General features: G+C 40.5%; 1 non-coding gene across 1 annotated transcript; it reads right to left on the bottom strand.

The window, feature by feature from the left end:
- Positions 1 to 3,163: 3,163 nt before the first annotated feature.
- On the bottom strand, positions 3,164 to 3,266 carry LOC122730245. The gene has a single exon (XR_006353438.1). It is a non-coding gene; the product is annotated as a U6 spliceosomal RNA (small nuclear RNA).
- Between the last annotated feature and the right edge of the window lie 3,203 nt (positions 3,267 to 6,469).

Genomic DNA, 6,469 nt, shown 5'->3' with positions numbered 1-6,469 from the left:
CCCCACTAGTATAGTATTACTGTCTAATTCCTCTTGTAACTCATTTAACTTCTCCTCTAAGAACTTGGATGCTATACCACTTGGCGCATACATATTCAATATTGATATTACTTCATTATCTATAGTACCTTTAAGCAAGATGTAATTTCCTTCCTTATCTCTTTTAATGAGATCTATTTTTGCCTGCACTTTGTCTGAGATAAGGATTGCTACCCCTGCTTTTTTTACTTTAGCTGAAGCATAATATATCCTGCTCCAGTCTTTTACCTTTAATCTGTGTGTATCTCTCTGCTTCAAATGTATTTCTTGTAAACAGCATATTGTAGGATTCTGGTTTTTAATCCACTCTGCAATTCGCTTCCGTTTTATAGCAGAGTTCATCCCATTCACATTCACAGTTATTATTACTGACTGTCTATTCCCCTCCATTCTATTTACCCCCTTTGTACTTCCCCCCCCTTCTTTCACCCTATTCCTCCTCACCGACGTTTTACTTCTTACCCCTGCCTCCCCCAATCTACCCTCCCTTTTTATCACCCCCCTCTCTTTTCTTTACCCTTTTCTCCCTTGCTTTTGTCCTCCCTTCTATCAGTCCCCCTTTTCCCTTCCCCTTTTGCTTCCCTAAAGAATGAGTTAAGTTTCTTTATCCCAATGAACGTATATGTTATTCCCACTTTGAATCAAATCTAATGAGAATAGGGTTCAAACAATGTTCACCCCTCCTTTCTTTCCCTCTATTGTAATAGGTTTTTTTTTCACCTCTTCATATGATATAATTCATCCCCTTCCACCTCCCCTTTCCTCTCCTCCCCATAGACTCCCTTTTTAACCCCTTAATTTTTTTTGTATCATCACATCAAAGACAATTTATATTTATACCCTCTGTGTAAAGTCCTTCTCTCTGCCCAAATACATTTACAGTTCTTAAGAGTTATGAGTATTATCTTCCCATGTAGGGATATAAACAGTTTAACCTAATAGGGTAACCTTTTTTTTCCCCCTCTGTTTACCTTTTTAAACTTCTCTTGAGTCTTGTATGTTGAGATCAAATTTTCTATTCAGTTCTGGTCTTTTCACCAGGAAAGATTGAAAGTCCCCAATGTCATTAAATGTCCATCTTTTCCCCTGAAAGAAAATGCACATTTTTGCTGGGTAATAGATTCTTGGCTGCAATCCAAGCTCCTTTGCCTTCCGGAATATCATATTCCAAGCCTTGCGGTCCTTTAATGTTGAAACTGCCAGGTCCTGAGCAATCCTGACTGTGGCTCCATGATATTTAAATTGCTTCTTTCTGGCTGCTTGGAGTATTTTCTCTTTCACCTGATAATTCTGGAATTTGGCTACAATATTCCTTGGAGTTTTCCTTTTGGGGTCTCTTTCAGGAGGTGATCTGTAGATTCTTTCAATGATGATTTTATCCTCTGATTCTATGATATTAGGGCAGTTCTCCTTAATAATTTCCTGGAATATGGTGTCTAGATTCTTTTTCTGGTCATGGCTTTCAGGCAGTCCAATGATTCTCAGATTGTCTCTCCTCGATCTGTTTTCCAGATCAGTTGTCTTTCCAATGAGGTATTTCATATTTTCTTCTATTTTTTCATTCTTTTGATTCTGCTTTGACTGATTCCTGGTGTCTCATGGATTCCTTATCTTCCAAGTATCCAATTTTAATTTTTAAGGCATTGTTTTCTTCAGTAAGATTATGCACCTTTTTTTCCATTTGGCCAGATGAATTTTTTAAGGAATTGTTTTCTGCAGTCAATCTTTGTGCTTCCTTTTCCAAGCTGCTGATTCTTTTTTCATAGTTTTCTTGTTTTGCTTTTATTTCTCTCCCCATTTTTTCTTCTACCTCTCTCAATTGATTTTTAAAATCCTTTTTGAGCTCTTCCAGGAAGGCTTTTTGTTCTTGCGACCAATTCACCTTCCCTTGTGAGGCTTCACATGTAGGCAATTTGAGGGTATTGTCCTCTGAGTTTGCATTGGCTTCTTCCCTATTGATACAGAAGCTCTCAATAGAGAGGGCTCTTTTTTGCTTCTTACTCATTATTGCAGCTTATTTATTTATTTTTTAAGTTGAGTTGAGGTCTGCTCTGGGGGCACCAGGGTCCCTGTTTTGGGGTTCTTGTGCAGAGGCATAGGTGCTGTGTGACCAGCTTTTTACTCTGAGGCCTTTATAGGGTATGCAGTTCACCCCCCTGCACTTCCTGTCTGCGTGCTCTCAGCCAGGTGCCCGATCCCGCCTGACCCGTTCATGGCCCTCCCGGCCGGTGCAGGTTGGTTTTTCCACTGTCCTTCTTGGCCACCAGATTTTTGAGCCAGGTTCCTGGGACCTCAGTTGTTCGGCTGTGGCCCGCAGCTCCTGCTGACTTGCCCTGACCCCCTCAGTGCTGGGCTGCTGCCCTGTACTGGGCCTCCCTTTTGCCCGAGTCAGACCGACCTTTTCCTGAAGTCTTCTAAATTATCTCTGGTTGGAAGACTGTGTCTCCCTGTCTCTTTGCAGGTTCTGTAGTTTCAGAATCTGTCCAGAGGCTTGATTTAATGTTCTTTTTGAGGGAACAGAAGGAGAGCTCAGGCAGCTTGCTGCTTCCTATCCGCCATCTTGGCTCTGCCCCACCCCCACTAGCCTTTATTAAGGATTTACTATGTGCCAGGAGTAGTCAAACCTAGTACTGAGAACAACATGTTTATCACTCCTAGTCTTAAAGAGTGACCTAAAGTTTGGAGCCATTAATTTCTTTAGCCATGATCACAGAATTAAGAAGTAACAGACTTAGAATTTGAGCCTAAGTATCTGCCTCCAGGGTCAGCTTTCCATCTCTTCTGCTGCACTGACACTATGAGCCATGAAACACTTAACATTCTTGTCTTCCTTGGCACTGAAGGCAATTTTCAATAACTTATTTTGAATTTTTTAAATTGTGTGACTTTTTTTCCTTATTTTTTTCCATGATGGGACTGGCAAACATTCTGAAAATAAAATGCTAATAACCATACTTAATATATGGGTAAAACTTAACTTTCAAAGCATTGCCATGTGTAGGAATCACATTTCGTTCTCAAAACAACTGAGTGTGGTAAGTAAAGAGGCAACTTCATGTTGCAGATGGTATGCCAGACTTAAAGTCAAGAAGACTTGGATTTGAATCCTCCCTCAGATTCTAACTAGCTTAGGTAACCTCTCTGAACCTCAGGTTCCATTTTTTTTTTTTTTGCTAATCTTCTCTGTATCGTTCCAATTTTAGTATATGTGCTGCCGAAGCGAGCACTCCATTTTTTTTTTAATGAAGAAAATAGAAGCACCTACCTCACAAGGTTTGTTGCAAGGTTCTGTTTATGAGGAACACATGTGCAAACCTTAAAGCCTATATAAATGTAGTATAGGTATGATTAGACTGCAAGAACCTTGGAGGCAAGAATTGTGTCTTACTCTTTGTATTTATCACACTGTCTTGCATGTAATAAATATGCTCAACAAATATCTCTAGTTTTCACTGATTCCTATTTTACAGATGAGGAAAATGGAGACATTGTGATGCAATGGATAGAGCACTAGGCCTGGAGTCAGGCAGTGAGTTCAAATCTGGCTTCAGACATTGTGTGACCCTAGGCAAGTCACTTAACCTCTTTGCCCCAGTTTCCTCATCTGTAAAAATGGGGATAATAATAACACCAACTTCCCAAGGTTGTTTTGAGGATCAAATGAGATAATATTTGTAAAAAAGCACCTAGCTCAGTGCCTGGCTCATTGTAGGAACTATATAAGTGCTTATTTCCTTCCCTACCCTTTCCCTTGTCTTTCGACACACAGGTAATTACCAGATAGATGTAGAATTCAATGATTCCTGGGGAAATCTATTGCTCTTTTTTACTGTTCTGCTCAGGAAGATCAGCTACAAGAGTTGGGAAAGAAGTCTATGGCATGTATGAGGTGAACAACTGTATGGAGCCACACTAACCTCTGTCATAAGGAGCTAACAGCTGTCCAAGGCCACATCAGACATAGGAGTTGGCAATGAACTTGAAATTACTTTTTCTTATATTTGTGTGTGTGTGTGTGTGTGTGTGTGTGTGTTTACCACCACCCTTTATTTGTGAAACCTAAGGATAGAAGAGAAGGATGTTCCCTGAATGTCCCTGCATTCATATTATAATCAGAGGAGCTGAGAAATGGCCCTGGAGGATGAAGAAGGGAGAGTTTATGCCTCCCTGTCAGAAGGAGCAGAGAGACTGGTGTTTAATTTCCCCTTATTCCACTGACTTCCTATGTGGGGTCTAAGGTTCCCTCCCCCATTGTTCTGATCTTGGCTCCTCAAGGAGGAAATGGGAAATGATTCCCAGAGCAGAAAGGGGATGGGGGGAGGGTTGTAGTCTTTAACCAATCAGGCTATAAAAGCACAGTGTCCAGCTTGCCCCCTCCCCAAAACCTGGATAGAGGATATAGAGCCCCTAACACCTGAATCCCCCTGACTTAAGGATCCAGGGACCTTGAGAAGAGCTTGAGAATAATATTTTTGTTATACCCAGGTCTCCTCTCTCCCTCATCTTCTTCTCCAACTAACCCCAGAAATGCTGGATTTGGCTATGTAAAAGTAATAGTAATGACAGTCATTTACTTAAACAACTTACCATTTATTCCTAATTGCCATGAAGCACAATAAAGGCAATAGTGCCATTAACAGAAATGGGGAAGTGGGAGGGAAAGCTGGTGTAGGGAGGAAAATGATTAGTTTTGTTTTAGAAATGCTGAATTGATGAGCATATATTTAGAGTAGGAAGGGACACCTTAGAGGTCATCTAACCCGACCACATTTTTTTACAGGCCAGAAAACTAAGGCCTAGAGTGGATAAGTGACTTGTCCAAGGTCACATAGATTAGATGCTTCAGAACTAAATCCTGTGTCCTTTCTACTCTATCTCACTGCCTCTTTGTAGAAACATAAGATTGAGAATTTAGAGGGAACTGAAGATATCTTATCACCTACCAGCTATTTAATAGCTGAAGAAAATGAGACAAAGTAACTTTCTCAACATCATACAAATACAACAAAACAGAGCTGGATTTGATCTCAAGGCCCTTTATTCAATTTCCACTAATCCAAGCTGGGGGGGTGGGGGGGTTGATGTTAGAATAATCACAATGTAGTATACTGTCAGAGCTGTGGAGATTTGGCAGGATTGGTTCGGACTAATGCCCAAGAGAGAGATCAATAAATCAATTAAAAAGCATTTATCTATTAAGTACATGCTACTTAATGGTCAAGAACTATGCTGAACACTGAGGATACAGTGGTAAAAATGAAACCATCCCTACCCTCCAAGAACTTGCCTTCTATGGGAGGAAACAACATATGAGGCAATGTTAGTCAGTGATCAAACATTAATTAAGTGCCTACTATGTGCTAAGTGCTGAGGATGCAAAGACAGATACAAGAGAGTCCCTGTTGTGGAGGAGCTCTCAACCTGGTGAGGGAGACAACGTGCAAATAACTACATACAAACAAGCTTTATACGAGATAAGTCACAAATAATCAACAGCAAGAAGGCACTAGAATTAAGAGGGTTTGGAAAAGGCTTCCTATAGAAAGTAGGATTTTAGCTGGGACTGGAAGGAAGCTAAGGAAGACATAAATGCAAAGTAAGTACAATAAAAATACAAAATAATTTCTAGGGGGACATACTGGCTGGAGGGGTTATCATGAAAAGCCTCATGTAGGATCTAGTGGCATCGGGGTCCTGCTTTGAAGGCAGCAACGGATTCTGAGAAGCAGAGGTGAGGAGTCAGAGCATTCCAGGCACCAGATAACAGCCTGTACAAAGGCATGAAGATAGGAGATGGAATATAAAAGTAGCAAGATCAACAAACAGGTCAATTTGACTGGAATATAGTGAGAATACATAGGGGAGAAGGTTTAATAAGCCTGGAAAGGTAGATTGCATTCACATTATGACCAATTTTAAATGCCAAACAGAGGAGTTTGCATTTTATTGTAAAGGCAAAAGGAGCTTCTTGAGAAAGGGAGTGACCTGCTGAGAGCCAAGCTTTAAAAATATCACCTTGGCTGCTCTATAGAGGACAGAGTAGAGAAAAAAGAGACAGGAAACAGGGAGAACAATGAGAAAGTTATTGGGAAAAGTCCAGGTAAAAGGTGAATGATGCTAGAACAAGGACAGGGCTCATGGAGAATTCATTGATAGATGTGATAGAGATTGTAGAAATAGAATCATGAAGAACTGATACTTGATTGAATAGAGGGAATGAATGAGAGGGAAGAGTCAAGGACTGAGTCCAAGGCTGTGAGCAGAGTTCTTGGTAGGATAGTCATGCCCTCAGCAGAAACAGAGAAGTTAGAGAGATATGTGTGTAATAAAGTTGATAGTTTTTAAGATAATGTTGGGTTTGAGATGCCCACATAAGGTCAAGTTGGAAATGTCCAACTGACAATTGGTAACAAGGAACTGGAGTTCAGGA

The sequence above is a fragment of the Dromiciops gliroides genome, chromosome 5 (genome assembly GCF_019393635.1).
Source record: "Dromiciops gliroides isolate mDroGli1 chromosome 5, mDroGli1.pri, whole genome shotgun sequence".
In the NCBI taxonomy this organism is placed as follows: domain Eukaryota; kingdom Metazoa; phylum Chordata; class Mammalia; order Microbiotheria; family Microbiotheriidae; genus Dromiciops; species Dromiciops gliroides.
The sequence above is the reverse complement of the archived record's forward strand: the minus strand, read 5'-3'. Positions and strand labels throughout refer to the sequence as shown.